Here is a 15,000-nt window from a genome sequence, read left to right on the forward strand (position 1 = left end):
ATGCCTGTATGCTAGAATGATATTATTACTGTCAAATTTAACAAAGCAAATAAAAAGATAATATGGTTAATTACAAGTTAATGATATTGTGCAAACTATGTACTACCTCCTTTAAAACATATTTTATATGTGAGCCTTCAGTTTAAGCGAGACTACTCTATATGTACTTTTCATGGCAATATTAACATTTGATTTCCATTTTTCAAAAATCTAATGAAAAAAATTATTTGACTTAAGATCATACAAACTTAGCAACAGTATGGTTACATATTTTTTTATAAATCTAATATACCCTAACTTACAGCCAAAATTTAGTCCATGATACTGTACATTTATTAAAAGAATTTCATATATCTAAACACATCAGCTGTATAACTAATTAATAATAAAGAGTATCCTGTACTACTGGCCTGATTACATAATTCATTTGATTATGTAATTCATAATTAATCACAATCCGTTACATATATGTTTCACTTATATACATGAGATCAACTCATTATTTATGAACATTAACTGTCTTACTTCCTTATTCCTAAGCAGATAAGCCCAAAAATCGAAAAACAAAAAAATCTAAGACATCAATCCGTTCCGAGACCGAAAAATCCATTTAGAAATTAGATATTTTTACATAACTCGCACATCTAAACCAACAATCAAACATACCCTACCTCTTCACCGTGGTTACAGGTATCCTGATAGTTGATCCAGGAAGCAGGACACCATTGTAAACGATTAATAAAGGTAGTTTTTTGGGAAGGGTGATGTTGGTGTTTGGAGACATCGCGAACAGCTGACTGCTATCAACAACAACACTGTGTCCGAATGTTCGACGAGTGACTTGGACTTTGACCGCGTCGGAAGGTGGTTGTGAAACGTACTACTGCTACTACTATTACTATTACTACTACTATTACTACTATTACTACTACTACTATTACTACTACTACTATTACTATTACTACTATTACTACTACTATTACTACTACTGCTTCTACTACTACTACTACTGCTACTGCCACGACTACTACTACTACTGCTACTACTACTGCTACTACTACTACTGCTACTACTACTGCTACTACTACTACTACTACTGCTACTACTACTACTACTACTACTACTACTACTACTACTACTGCTACTACTACGACTACTACTACTACTACCACTACTACTGCTACTACTAATACTACTAATACTACTACTGCTACTACTAATACTACTACTGATACTACTACTACTACTATTTATATGATTTTTATTACTGCCATTATTATTAACACTATTATCATCATTATGAGACTATTTAATGATGATGATATTATTATCATAATGATAGTGTTGTAATGATAGCGTTGGTGGTGGTGGTGATGATGATGACGATGACGATGACGATGACGATGATGATGATGATGATGATGATGATGATGATGATGATGATGATGATGATGATGATGATGATGATGCAAACAACAAAATATCAATAACAATAATAATAACAACAGTAATAATGATAATAATAATGAAAATAATACAAAAATTATAATAATATCAATAAAACGTGAATAAAATTGATAGTAATAACACTACTGCTACTACGACTGCTAATAACAATAATAATGATAATAACACTAGCAACAACAACAACAACAAAATAACAATAATGATAATAATAATAATAATAATAATAATAATAATAATAATAATAACGATAGTAGTAATACTAATGGTAATAATAAAAATGATGAATATCATTATTCTTACTACTGTCATTATTATTTTTTTCTATTACTATCATTATCATTATCATCCTTTTCATTGCTATTATTGTTATTATTATGATGATGATTATTATTGTTATTATTACGATGATGATTATTATTGTTATTATTATCATCATTGTCATCATACCACCAAAGGTGTCAAAAGCATGTCAAAACACAGCTAAGAAAGAAAGTGAAGTTTGAAAAGCATCATTAGGCGCCGATCTTTTGAACTTATCAAGAGTCGGAGAAGTTACAATCTCTGAAGGCGATCTATTCCAAAGCTTACAGAATGACAGCAAAATTGTATCTAGAAAACTGAGATGTATACGATTGACTTGCATTTAAATGTCATTGAACTGAGGGTCCTAGAACTTCTGGCACCTCTTGCAGGATGACAAAAATCTGGTAAAAACGTATAGAGGGGATGTGAATTATCGGTTTCAATCTTGTATAAGAATGAAGAGCCCCAGTATCCTGCAATGTTCAATGTCCAAAATTAAGCCAGACAGGAGATACTTAATAGAGATAAAAAAAAAAACGATCAAGCAGTTTTAACTGTGATTCTCCAGAACATAACCACACAGGAGAACAATACTCAAAATGAGAAAGTATGCAAGAAAAGAAGCATTCGCGAGTAATGTTATCATCTTCATAAATCTCCTTGCACTTGCGAATGATGCCTGACTTAGATGAAACTGCCCGGGCCATATTCCTAATTTGCAATTCAATGTAAACTTTGAATCAAGGGTTGCACCCAAGAGCTTCAGTTTATCCGCTGAAGTGATTAAGACTCCATTAATCAGCGGACTTGGATGCTGAGGCATCTACGCCCAAGGCTGACTCATAACTATTTTCCTCGACTTCGTAGGATTTAACATCATACCCCACCGAGAGCACCACGATTGAATTATAATCAGGTCTACAGTGAGACTATTACCTACTATTTGCCTAGTTGCTGGAGAAGGCATACCAGCATAGAGAGAAGTATCATCAGCATATGCCAACATTTTATTAGTAATAATACCGGGCCACATATCGCTTGCATATAAAATGAAGAGCAAAGGGCCAAGAACACTACCCTGAGGAACCCCAGAAGACACATGGGAATGGACACGCTGCTCTCTACAAGTTAAAATATTTAAAACTTTACCACTGAAATTGACATTATTGTTATCATTATTTATATTGTTATAGCTATTATTATCATTAGGAATATTACTATTATTATTATCATTACTATTATTATTATTGATATCATTATTATTATCATTATTATTATTATTATTATTATTATTATTATTATTATTATTATTATTATTATAATTATCATAATTATCATTATCATAATCGTTATCATCGTTATTATTATTATTATTATTATTATTATTATTATTATTATTACTAATTATTATTATCATTACTGTTATTATTATTATTGTTATTATTATTATTATTATTATTATTATTACTGTTATTATTGTTATTATTATTATTATTATTATTATTATTATTATTATTATTATTATTATTATTATTACTATTAACATCATAATTATTATTGTTATTATCATTTTGACTTTAGAAAAATAGCAATGATACTGATTGTAATAATGATATTAATATTAATAATGATAGTAATAATAATAATAACAATAATAATAACAATAATAATAATAATAATAATAATAATAATAATAGCAATGATAAAAATGATAATGATGATCAATAATAATAACAATAATAATTAGATAAATAGCGATTAGGATGGTAATGATAATAATGATAATAACGAAAATGATTATAATAATTATAATGATGAAAACAATATTGCAATAATAATGATAACATCAATAACACTAATAATAGTTTAAATAAAGATGCAACATCATTGCATTTATTGTACTGGTTTATCACAATTTATCAGTCACTAATTCACACAACATTGTTTCAACGCGCATTAAATTATGATTTTAATACGGCCATTTTTAACTTTTTTTTTTCCTCCAGCATCACGTTTTATCTCTCTAATCACTGACTCTTATCTCCCGACATGTAGAAAAAAAAATATCTAGATAAAAGATTTAAAAAAAAAGAGAACTTTATACCCTCTCGCTAGTACAGTGTTGTCGTCATGAGAGTATTTTTTTTTTCGAGACAGAAGATTGATGATATAATATAATTGTATGATATGATATAATGCAATTTTATAATAACAATAATAGAATACAGTTGTATGATAATATAATATAATAATATGACATTAGTGATTATAGACATTATCCCTGTTATCGCATTTGGTTTCATTACTGGCAAAAACCTTATCAAAATCATCACTAGAATATTTTTATCATTATCAGCATCTTTTATCATTATTTTTACCAATATCACTAATCTTTCTGATATCATTATTATCAGCTTTGATCTCAGGTCATTATGGCATTTGCGTTAAAAAAAAAATGCATAATTATTTTTTATATCATTTTGATTTTGATAATTTAAAATTGTTATTATCATCATTATTACCACAGTCATCACCGTTTCCCATTATTAGGTGTCAGAACTATAATCAATATCATCATCACCATTATTATCATTACTATCATTATTATTGTTGTTGTTGTGATATTTGATAATAATAATAATAATAATGATAATAATAATAATAATAATAATAATAATAATAATAATAATAACAATAATAATAATAATAATAATAATAATAATAATAATAATAATAATAATGATAATAATGTTATTATTATTATTATTATCATTATTATTATTATTATTGTTATTGCTATTATTATTATTATTATTATTATTATTATTATTATTATTATTATCATTATCATTTTATTATTTTATTCTACTATATATTAAAACATTGTTATTTTATATTTATTATATATAATTTTATATTTAATATATATTTTATATTATTATTCTTTATTGTTATATCATTATCATTATTGTTTTCATCATATTAATTATTATTGTTGTGTTATTATTATTATCATTATTTAATTATTAATCATTATTATTATATTATATTATTATTATTATTATTTTATTATTATTATTATTATATTATTTTTATATATTTTAAGATTATTAATTAAAAGTTATTTTTATTAAAATTACTAATACTTAATCTTTAAAATAAATCGCCATTTATCATAATAAAATCTAAAATTAATTAAATCAAAAAATAATTATAAATTTTGTGTGTTTTCTTTTTTTTTTTTTTTATTTTTGTTTTTTGTTTTGTGTATTCATATAAAATATAATTATTAATATAATAATATATAAAATATAATTATGATTTTGGTGTGTTGTGTTTTGTGGTGTGTGGATTTTTTGTGTTTTATGATAGTCAAATTATCATATATATATTCCCATAATCATTGTCATAATAATTACAGTATTTATATACATTATAAATATTAAAATCACCCCTCTTATATATCAAAATTTCAACAGTTTGGTTGGTGGTTTGTGTTGGGGGTGTGGTGGGTCACGGGGTTGGTTACCAATAAACTTCTTCTCATTTTCCCCTTATCATCTCATGCAATGATACTTATTAGTAATATTTCTTTTTCTTTTATTCTATTTTGGTGTGTTTTTCTTTTTTGGGGTTTGTTGGTTTTTTTCTCTCTTTTCTTTTTTTCACTTTTTTTTTTATTTGTATATTGATTAATATAGTGAAGTTTTTTTTTTGTGTGTTTCGGGGGGTGTGTTGGTGGGTTGTGGGTGTTTGGGTATAGGGTGGTCAAGCCGGTGATTTTTGTAGAAATGTTTTATACATTATTTTAATCTGATTAATTCTCATTATCAGTTTTATGTTTTGTTTTTTTTTGTCTGGTTTTTTCGGGTCGTTGTTTTGTTGTGTTTTTTTTGTTGTGGTAAAATCCTATATATTTTTTCTGATATCTTATATACATAATTTATCCTTCATACAACAATGTTTCACTTCTTTTTATCTTACATATTTATCTAGATAATCCATCTCATAATTACTCATTTTATAAAAAAAATATTATCTTAGATTTTATTTTTTCAAAAAAAAACCAACCCCCCAAAGCCCAAACAAAAAACATTAATTTATCTTATTTATTTCCGTTATTCATTTATTCACTTTATCATTTAAAAGACAAGTTACCCCACACAAATTTTAACACCACCCCCCAACAACTATACTTTATATATATTTTCCCTTCTTTTTTCTTCTTTTTTTATTTAAAAACATGATCTAACTCCTTATATACTTTATTCTATATTTTAATATTATCTTATTACCACAAAATAAACAAACACACCCACACAAAAACAACAGCAACAAAAAAAAAAAAAATCCATTTTCTATTCCATTAAAAAAAGGAGAAAATTTTTGTAAATAATAATTTAAACCAACCCGTAACCAAAAAAACAAAAAACCCCAAAACCAACTTTATTAGTTTTTTCTTTCCTGTTTTTTTTTCTTCATTTGTTTTTATTTTATGTTTCTTTTTTTTTTTTTTATTATTTTTATTATTTCTCCCCCCCCCCCCCCCCCCCCCCCCCCCCCCCCCCTTTTATTTATTTTTATTATTTTTTTATCCTTTTTTTCCCTCCCCCCCCCCCCCCCCCCACCCCCCCTCCCGCACACCCCCCCCCTTTCCTTTTCTCTCCCTGTTTCTTCTGCCTCCCTTTTCCATCTTTTCGATTTTCTTTTCATTTCATCTTCTTCTCTCTCTCTTATTTTCATTATTCTCTCTCGTGTGTTCTTTTTCTGGTGACTTCTTTTCTTTCTTTCCTCTTCCTTATTTCTTTCCTCTCATAATATATATAAAATATATATATATATAATATAATATATATATTATTTGTATATATATATATATATATATATATATATTATAATATATATAATTATAAAATAAATATATATATATATAATATATATTTATATAATATATATATATATAATAATATTATAGTACACACACAAATACAAAACACATATACTAATATATATATAAAATTATAAATATATATATAAATAATATATTATATAATATATATATATTTATATTATATTATATTATATATATATCTTAATATTTAATATTGTATTATATTACATATATACATACACACATACAACTATACAGATACATATACATAACATATTATATATAATTTTTATAAATTATATATATATATATATATATATATATATATATTATATATATATATATATATGTATATGTGTTTGTGTATGTGTGTGTGTGTGTGTACATAAAATAATATATATATTATATATATATCTATATATATTATATATTATATATATAATATATATTTTATTATAGAGAGAGAAAAAGAGAGAGAGAGAGGGGAGAGAGAGAGAGAGAGGGGAGAGAGAGTGACAGAGACAGACAGAAAGAGAGACACACAGAGAGAGAGAGAGAGAGGGGAGAGAAGAGAGAGAGAGAGAGAGAGAGAGAGAGAGAGAGAGAGAGAGAGAGAGAGAGAGAGAGAGAGAGAGACAGAGAGAGAGGGGAGAGAGGAGAGAGAGGGGAGAGAGAGAGAGAGAAAAGAGAGAAAAGGCAGAGAGACAGAGAGATAGTTAGATAGATAGATAGAGAGAATGACAGCGACAGAGAGAAACAGAGGGAGACAGTGAGAGAGAGAGAGAGAAACAGAGATAAAAGAAAAAAAAAAGCGGGGGAAAGAAAAAAGACCAGACTCAATAAAGTCATACCAACCGAATTCCCTCTCCGTTCTTCTTTTCTTCTCTCTTCCGCCGTCCCTATCAGGTGCGTCAATTCTTCTTTATCAAACAACGTTTCTCCCCTCTCCTTCGCAGATCCGGCACGCATACCCCGCCAACACTGGGCATTTTTGTGCATGTTTTTTTTGCTGAAAAAGATGACTGATCTAAATGAATAAATAAATATTTGTGGTAGATGAGAGAGTGAATATGAAAAATTACGAGGCATAAAGTTCTCATATTAAGGGGATGTTAGTCACTGTTGTTAAATAAAAAAAGAAAAGAAAAAGAAGAAGATATATTACACCCAGTATAGATGCTACATGAGGGAGTGAGTGTATAAAAAAATATATGATGCATAAAAGGGAAATACATATAAATAAATCAAGCATAACTTACTGATTTTCTACAATGACTAATAATATTCTCAAATATAACAGAGATCAATGGAAATATTTTATAATTAAATGAACAAACACATAAAACATCTTAAGCATCAACATATTTTTTTTTTTATACAAATGACCGTATTATCGCAGACTGGCGATTTATCTCAGATGAAATATGTTCAAGATAAAAGAGTTAATGTTCGAACACGTGTCTGTATGACAGGATAAATATATGTATATAAGATCTCCCAGAAAAATATATATCGCGGATTTTCCGCATGCATACAGATTGTGAAAATGCTTACAAGCAGTTAGTATGGTTCATTATTCTGTTATCTTCCTCGATTATTTTTTCGGTCTAGACAATAAATAAATCTAAATACATAAACTCGATAATGAGATTTAATCAGATTTAAAATAATGTATTCAAACACTCTCTGCTAGCAAATAATTCACTTCGGCTTTGGCTTCGACCTATACCCGAACACTCCACATACCCTTACCAACACACCCTCCCGAACACACAACAACAAAAAACTTCACTCACCCTATTAATCATTATACAAACTACAAAAAAATAAGTTGAAAAAAGAAAAGAGAGAAAACCAACAAACCCCCAAAAAAGAAACGACACCAAAATATGAATAAAACCCGAAAAAGAAATTGACTTACGTACGTATCCACTTGCCGACTCCGGCCACGGCTGACTGGCAAGAAAATGGAGAAGTTCGACCTTGCGCGTTCAATGTTGCGCAATCACGCTGACTCCCCTGACTTTTCTACTTGAGGCCTTGTCGCCAAGCATAACACTCTGTTTAATTTTCCTTAATCTTTGTTGACATTATGAGTATGATACAGAGGGGTGATGTTGGGTAATGATGATATGTATAGGACTGAAATACTGTATTATTTTCTATGACAATGATTATGGTAATGATATTCATTATGATAATTTTGCCAGCTATGCCTATAAACGTTGACAAAATAATCTTTATCATTGTTATCGTTATCATTATTATCAGCATTATCACCATAATCATAATTATCATTTTCATTATCATTATTATCATTATTACCATTATGATTACTATATGATGATAACAATAAAAAATAATCATGATAATGATAATAATAATGATAATAATGGTAATAATGTTAACAATAATAATGATAATTATGATTATGATGATAATGATATTGATAATGGCGATGATAATGATAATTATAGTAATAATAATAAAAAGAATAATAATAATAATGATGATGAAACCAATAATGATAATGATATTAACAATAATGTTAATAATAATGATAATAGTGATACTGATAATGATAATAATGGTTATGATGATAATGATAATGATAACAATAACAATGGTTTATAATGATGATAGTAAAAATAAGAATAATGAAAATGATAATGATAATAATAAATATAATAACAATAATAATAAAAATAATAATAGCAATAACAATAATAACAATATTAATGATAATAATAATAATAACATTATTATCATTATTATTATTATTATTATTATTATTATTATTATTATTTATTTATTATTGTTATTTATTATTTTAATTATTATTATTATTAAAATTTTAAATTTTTATTATCATTATTTTTATTATTATTATCAAATATCACAACAAAAAACAATAATAATTATAGTAATGATAATAATGGTGATGATGATATTGATTATAGTTCTGACACCTAATAATGGGAAACGGTGATGACGTGGTAATAAAGATGATAATAACAATTTTAATTATCAAAATCAAATGATATAAAAAATAATTATGGGATTTTTTTTTTAACGCAAATGCCTAATGACCTGAGATCAAAGCTGATAATAATGATATCAGAAAGATTATGATATTGGTAAAAATAAAGATAAAGATGCTGATAATGATAAAAATTTTTCTAGTGATGATTTTGATAAGGTTTTTGCCAGTAATGAAACCAAATGCGATAACAGGATAATGTCCCTTTAAACACTAATGTCATATTATTATATTATATTATCATACAACTGTATTCTATTATTGTTATTATAAAATTGCATTATATCATATCATACAATTATATTATATCATCAATCTTCTGTCTCGAAAAAAAAAATACTCTCATGACGACAACACTGTACTAGCGAAGGGATAAAGTTCTCTTTTTTTTTAATCTTTTTTAATTTTTTTTCTACATGTCGGGGATAAGGTCAGGGTTTTGAAGATAAAAGTGATCTGAGGAAAAAAAAGTTAAAATGCCGTTTTTAAATCATAATTTAATGCCGTTGAACATTTGTGTGAATTAGTACTGATAAATTGTTAACCTACAATAATGCAATATGTTGCATCTTTATTTAAATATTATTAGTGTTTTTTTGTTATCATTATTATTGCAATATTGTTTTCTCATTATATTATTATAATCATTTTCGTTATTATCATTATTTAAACATTACCATCCTATCGCTATTTATCTAATTATTATTGTTATTATTATTGTCATCATTATCTTTTTATCATTGCTATTATATTAATTTTTTATTATTAATTATTATTATTATTTATTATTATTATCATTATTATTATTATTACTATTACTATTATATTATTATTATTATTTTATTATTATTATTTTATTATTATTTTATTATTATTGTTATTATTATTGTTATTATTATTATACTATCATTATTAATATTAATATCATTATTACAATCAGTATCATTGCTATTTTCTAAAGTCAAAATGATTAATAACAATAATATTATTTTATGTTAATAGTTTTAATAATAATAATAATAATAATAATAATAATAATAATATAATAATATAACAATATAAAAATATAATAATAATATAATAATAAATAACAATAATAAAAATAAAAGTAATGATAATAATAATTAGTAATAATAATAATAATAATAATGATAATAATAAAACAGTAAGTAATGTAAATTTAAAGATAAAAAAATATGTTAATAATTATAATAATAATAAATAATAATAATAATAATATTAATAGTAATAATAAAAATAACAATAATACAATAACAATAATAAAAATAATCATTATAATACAATAATAAAGATAATGATAATAAAAATAATAGTATTAGTAAAGATAATAATAACGATGATAACGATTATGATAATGAAAATTTTGATAATTATAATAAAAACAATAATAATAATAATAATAATAATAATAATAATAAATAATGATAATAAATGATATCAATAATAATAATAGTAATGATAATAATAAAAGTAATATTCCTAATGATAATAATAGCTATAAAAATATAAATAATGATAACAATAAAGTCAATTTCAGTTTGGGAAAGTTTTAAAATTTTAACTTGTAGAGAGCAGCGTGTCCATTCCCATGTGTCTTCTGGGGGTTTCCCCAGGTAGTGTTCTTGGCCCTTTGCTCTTCATTTTATATGCAAGCGATATGTGGCCCGGTATTATTACTAATAAAATGTTGGCATATGCGATGATACTTTCCCTCTATGCTGGTATGCCTTCTCCAGCAACTAGGCAAATAGTAGGTAATAGTCTCACTGTAGACCTGATTATAATTCAAACGTGGTGCTCTCGGTTGGGGGATGATGTTTTAAAACCTACAAGTCCCAGGAAAATAGTTATGAGTCAGCCTTGGGCGTAGATGCCTCAGCATCCAAGTCCGCTGATTAATGGAGTCTTAATCACTTCAGCGGATAAACTGAAGCTCTTGGTGCAACCCTTGATTCAAAGTTTACATTGAATTGCAAATTAGGATATGGCCCGGGCAGTTTCATCTAAGTCAGGCATCATTCGCAAGTGCAAGGAGATTTATGAAGATGATAACATTACTCGCGAATGCCCTTTTTTTCTTGCATACTTTCTCATTTTGAGTATTGTTCTCCTGTGTGGTTATGTTCTGGAGAAACACAGTTAAAACTGCTTGATCGTTTTTTTTTTTATCTCTATTTAAATATCTCCTGTCTGGCTTAATTTTTGGACATTGAACATTGCAGGATACTGGGGCTCTTCATTCTTATACAAAATTGAAACCGATAATTCACCATCCCCTCTATACGTTTTTTACCCGATTTTTGTCATCCTGCAAGAGGGGGCCAGAAGTTCTAGGACCCTCAGTTCAATGACATTAATGCAAGTCAATGTATACATCTCAGTTTTCTAGATACAATTTTGCTGTCATTTTGTAAGCTTTGGAATAGATCGCCCTTTAGAGATTGTAACTTCTCCGACTCTTGATAAGTTCAAAAGATCGGCGCCTAATGATGCTTTTCAAACTTCACTTTCTTTCTTAGCTGTGTTTTGACATGCTTTTTACACCTTTGGTGGTATGATGACAATGATGATAATAATAACAATAATTCATCATCGTAATAATAACAAAAATAAACATCATCATAATAATAACAATAATAGCAATGAAAGGATGATAATGATAATGATAGTAATAGAAAAAAATAATAATGACAGTAGTAAGAATAATGATATTCATCATTTTTATTATTTACCATTAGTATTACTACTATCGTTATTATTATTATTATTATTATTATTATTATTATTATTATATTATCATTATTGTTATTTTGTTGTTGTTGTTGTTGCTAGTGTTTTTTATCATTATTATTGTTATTAGCATCGTAGTAGCAGTAGTGTTATTACTATCAATTTTATTCACGTTTTATTGATATTATTATAATTTTTGTATTATTTTCATTATTATCCTTATCATTATTACTGTTGTATTATTATTGTCATTGTATTTTGTTGTTTGCAAACATCATCATCATCATCATCATCATCATCATCTCATCATCATCATCATCATCATCCCTCATCATCATCATCATCATCATCATCATCATCATCCCTCTCACCACCACTACCACCACCATCATCATCATCATCATCATCATCATCATCATCATCATCCCTCATCATCATCGTCATCGTCATCGTCATCGTCATCATCAAACACCACCACCACCAACGCTATCATTACAACACTATCATTATGATAATAATATCATCATCATTAAATAGTCTCATAATGATGATAATAGTGTTAATAATAATGGCAGTAATAAAAATCATATAAATAGTAGTATTTGTAATAGCAGTAGTAGTAGTAATAAATAGAAGTAGTAGTAAAAGTGTATAGTAGTAGTAGCAGCAGCAAATATTAGTATTAGTAGTCGTAGCAGTAGCAGCAGCAGTAGTTTGTAGTAGTAGTATCAGTATAGTATTAGTAGTAGCAGTATAGTATTAGTAGTATTAGTAGTAGCAGTAGTAGTGGTGTAGTAAATAGAGTAGTCGTAGTAGTAGCAGCAGTAGCAGTAGTAGTAGTAGTAGTTTGTAGTAGTCGCAGTAGCAGCAGCAGTAGCAGTAGTAGTATTAGTAGTTTAGTAGTAGAGTAGTAGTAGTAGCAGAAGTAGTACAGTAGTAGCAGTAGTAGTAGTAGCAGTAGTAGTATTAGTAGGGAGCAGTAGTAGTAGCATTAGTAGTAGCAGTAGTAGTAGTAGTAGTAGCAGTAGTAGTAGTAGCAGTAGTAGTAGCAGTAGTAATAGTAGTAGTATAATAGTAGTAAAAGTAGTAGTAATAGTAATAGTAGTAGCAGTATACGTTTCACACCCCTTCCGACGCGGTCAAAGTCCAAGTCACTCGTTCGAACATTCGGACACAGTGGTGTTGTTGATAGCAGTCAGCTGTTCGCGATGTCTCCAAACACCAACATCACCCTTCCCAAAAAACTACCTTTTTTAATCGTTACAATGGTGTCCTGCTTCCTGGATCAATTCAGGATACCTGTAACCCCGGTGAAGAGGTAGGGTATGTTTTTATTGTTGGTTTAGATGTGCGAGTTATGTAAAAATATCTAATTTCTAAATGGATTTTTCGGTCTCGGAACGGATTGATGTCTTAGATTTTTTTGTTTTTCGATTTTTGGGCTTATCTGCTTAGGAATAAGGAAGTAAGACAGTTAATGTTCATAAATAATGAGTTGATCTCATGTATATAAGTGAAACATATATGTAACGGATTGTGATTAATTATGAATTACATAATCAAATGAATTATGTAATCAGGCCAGTAGTACAGGATACTCTTTATTATTAATTAGTTATACAGCTGATGTGTTTAGATATATGAAATTCTTTTAATAAATGTACAGTATCATGGACTAAATTTTGGCTGTAAGTTAGGGTATATTAGATTTATAAAAAAATGTAACCATACTGTTGCTAAGTTTGTATGATCTTAAGTCAAATAATTTTTTTCATTAGATTTTTGAAAAATGGAAATCAAATGTTAATATTGCCATGAAAAGTACATATAGAGTAGTCTCGCTTAAACTGAAGGCTCACATATAAAATATGTTTTAAAGGAGGTAGTACATAGTTTGCACAATATCATTAACTTGTAATTAACCATATTATCTTTTTATTTGCTTTGTTAAATTTGACAGTAATAATATCATTCTAGCATACAGGCATAATGGGAAGTTGTATAAAATTTGTCTCATTTATAGATAAATGAAACACATTTCAATTGTAATAGGTTTTATATTTTATGAATATACTTCTAGTATTTCCATTGATATATATATCATTATAGGCATCTGTTTTCCTGGCTGAAATATTTTCATAAAGTTATTTTTATTTATAAATTATCATGTACTAGTGTTTTAGTGCATTGGTATTGTAAATTTCACAGCAACACTTTATTCATTGGTAGTATTCATACATTGTAATTTGTGGTGATTTATTCAGCACCAACTTGCAAATTATGATAATGTTCTCAATAAATATTTGATTTCATATATCAAATATATTTTATGCCGTAATATAGAAGGTTTTAAAAACTAATGTCCTTATTACCAGTAATCTTTTTAACAACAATACAAATTCTTTTAGCATAAACCTGGTGCGATCACGTTTGATGACAGGCAGTCAGCTGACAAGCACGGTTATTGGAGTCGTGACAAAGGAGCCAGATAATGTACGTAATGGCATAATTGGTTATTATTTTCATAGGATTTATTGGGTTTTCTTAA

At 26.9% G+C, this 15,000-nt stretch overlaps 1 protein-coding gene and 1 long non-coding RNA gene across 2 annotated transcripts in view; one reads left to right on the top strand and one right to left on the bottom strand.

Annotated features, from left to right (window-relative positions):
• The window catches only part of LOC119578623 (lon protease homolog 2, peroxisomal-like), a 110,405-nt gene that overhangs the window by 11,901 nt on the left and 83,504 nt on the right, over positions 1 to 15,000 (bottom strand). The gene's annotated exons all lie outside the window — the stretch shown is intronic.
• The window catches only part of LOC119579063, a 1,225-nt gene continuing 1,064 nt past the window's right edge, over positions 14,840 to 15,000 (top strand). Inside the window, exon 1 of the long non-coding RNA XR_005229243.1 lies at positions 14,840 to 14,945. This is a non-coding gene — a long non-coding RNA (uncharacterized LOC119579063). The remainder of the gene's footprint in view (positions 14,946 to 15,000) is intronic.

The sequence above is a fragment of the Penaeus monodon genome, chromosome 11, assembly GCF_015228065.2.
Source record: "Penaeus monodon isolate SGIC_2016 chromosome 11, NSTDA_Pmon_1, whole genome shotgun sequence".
Lineage (NCBI taxonomy): Eukaryota > Metazoa > Arthropoda > Malacostraca > Decapoda > Penaeidae > Penaeus > Penaeus monodon.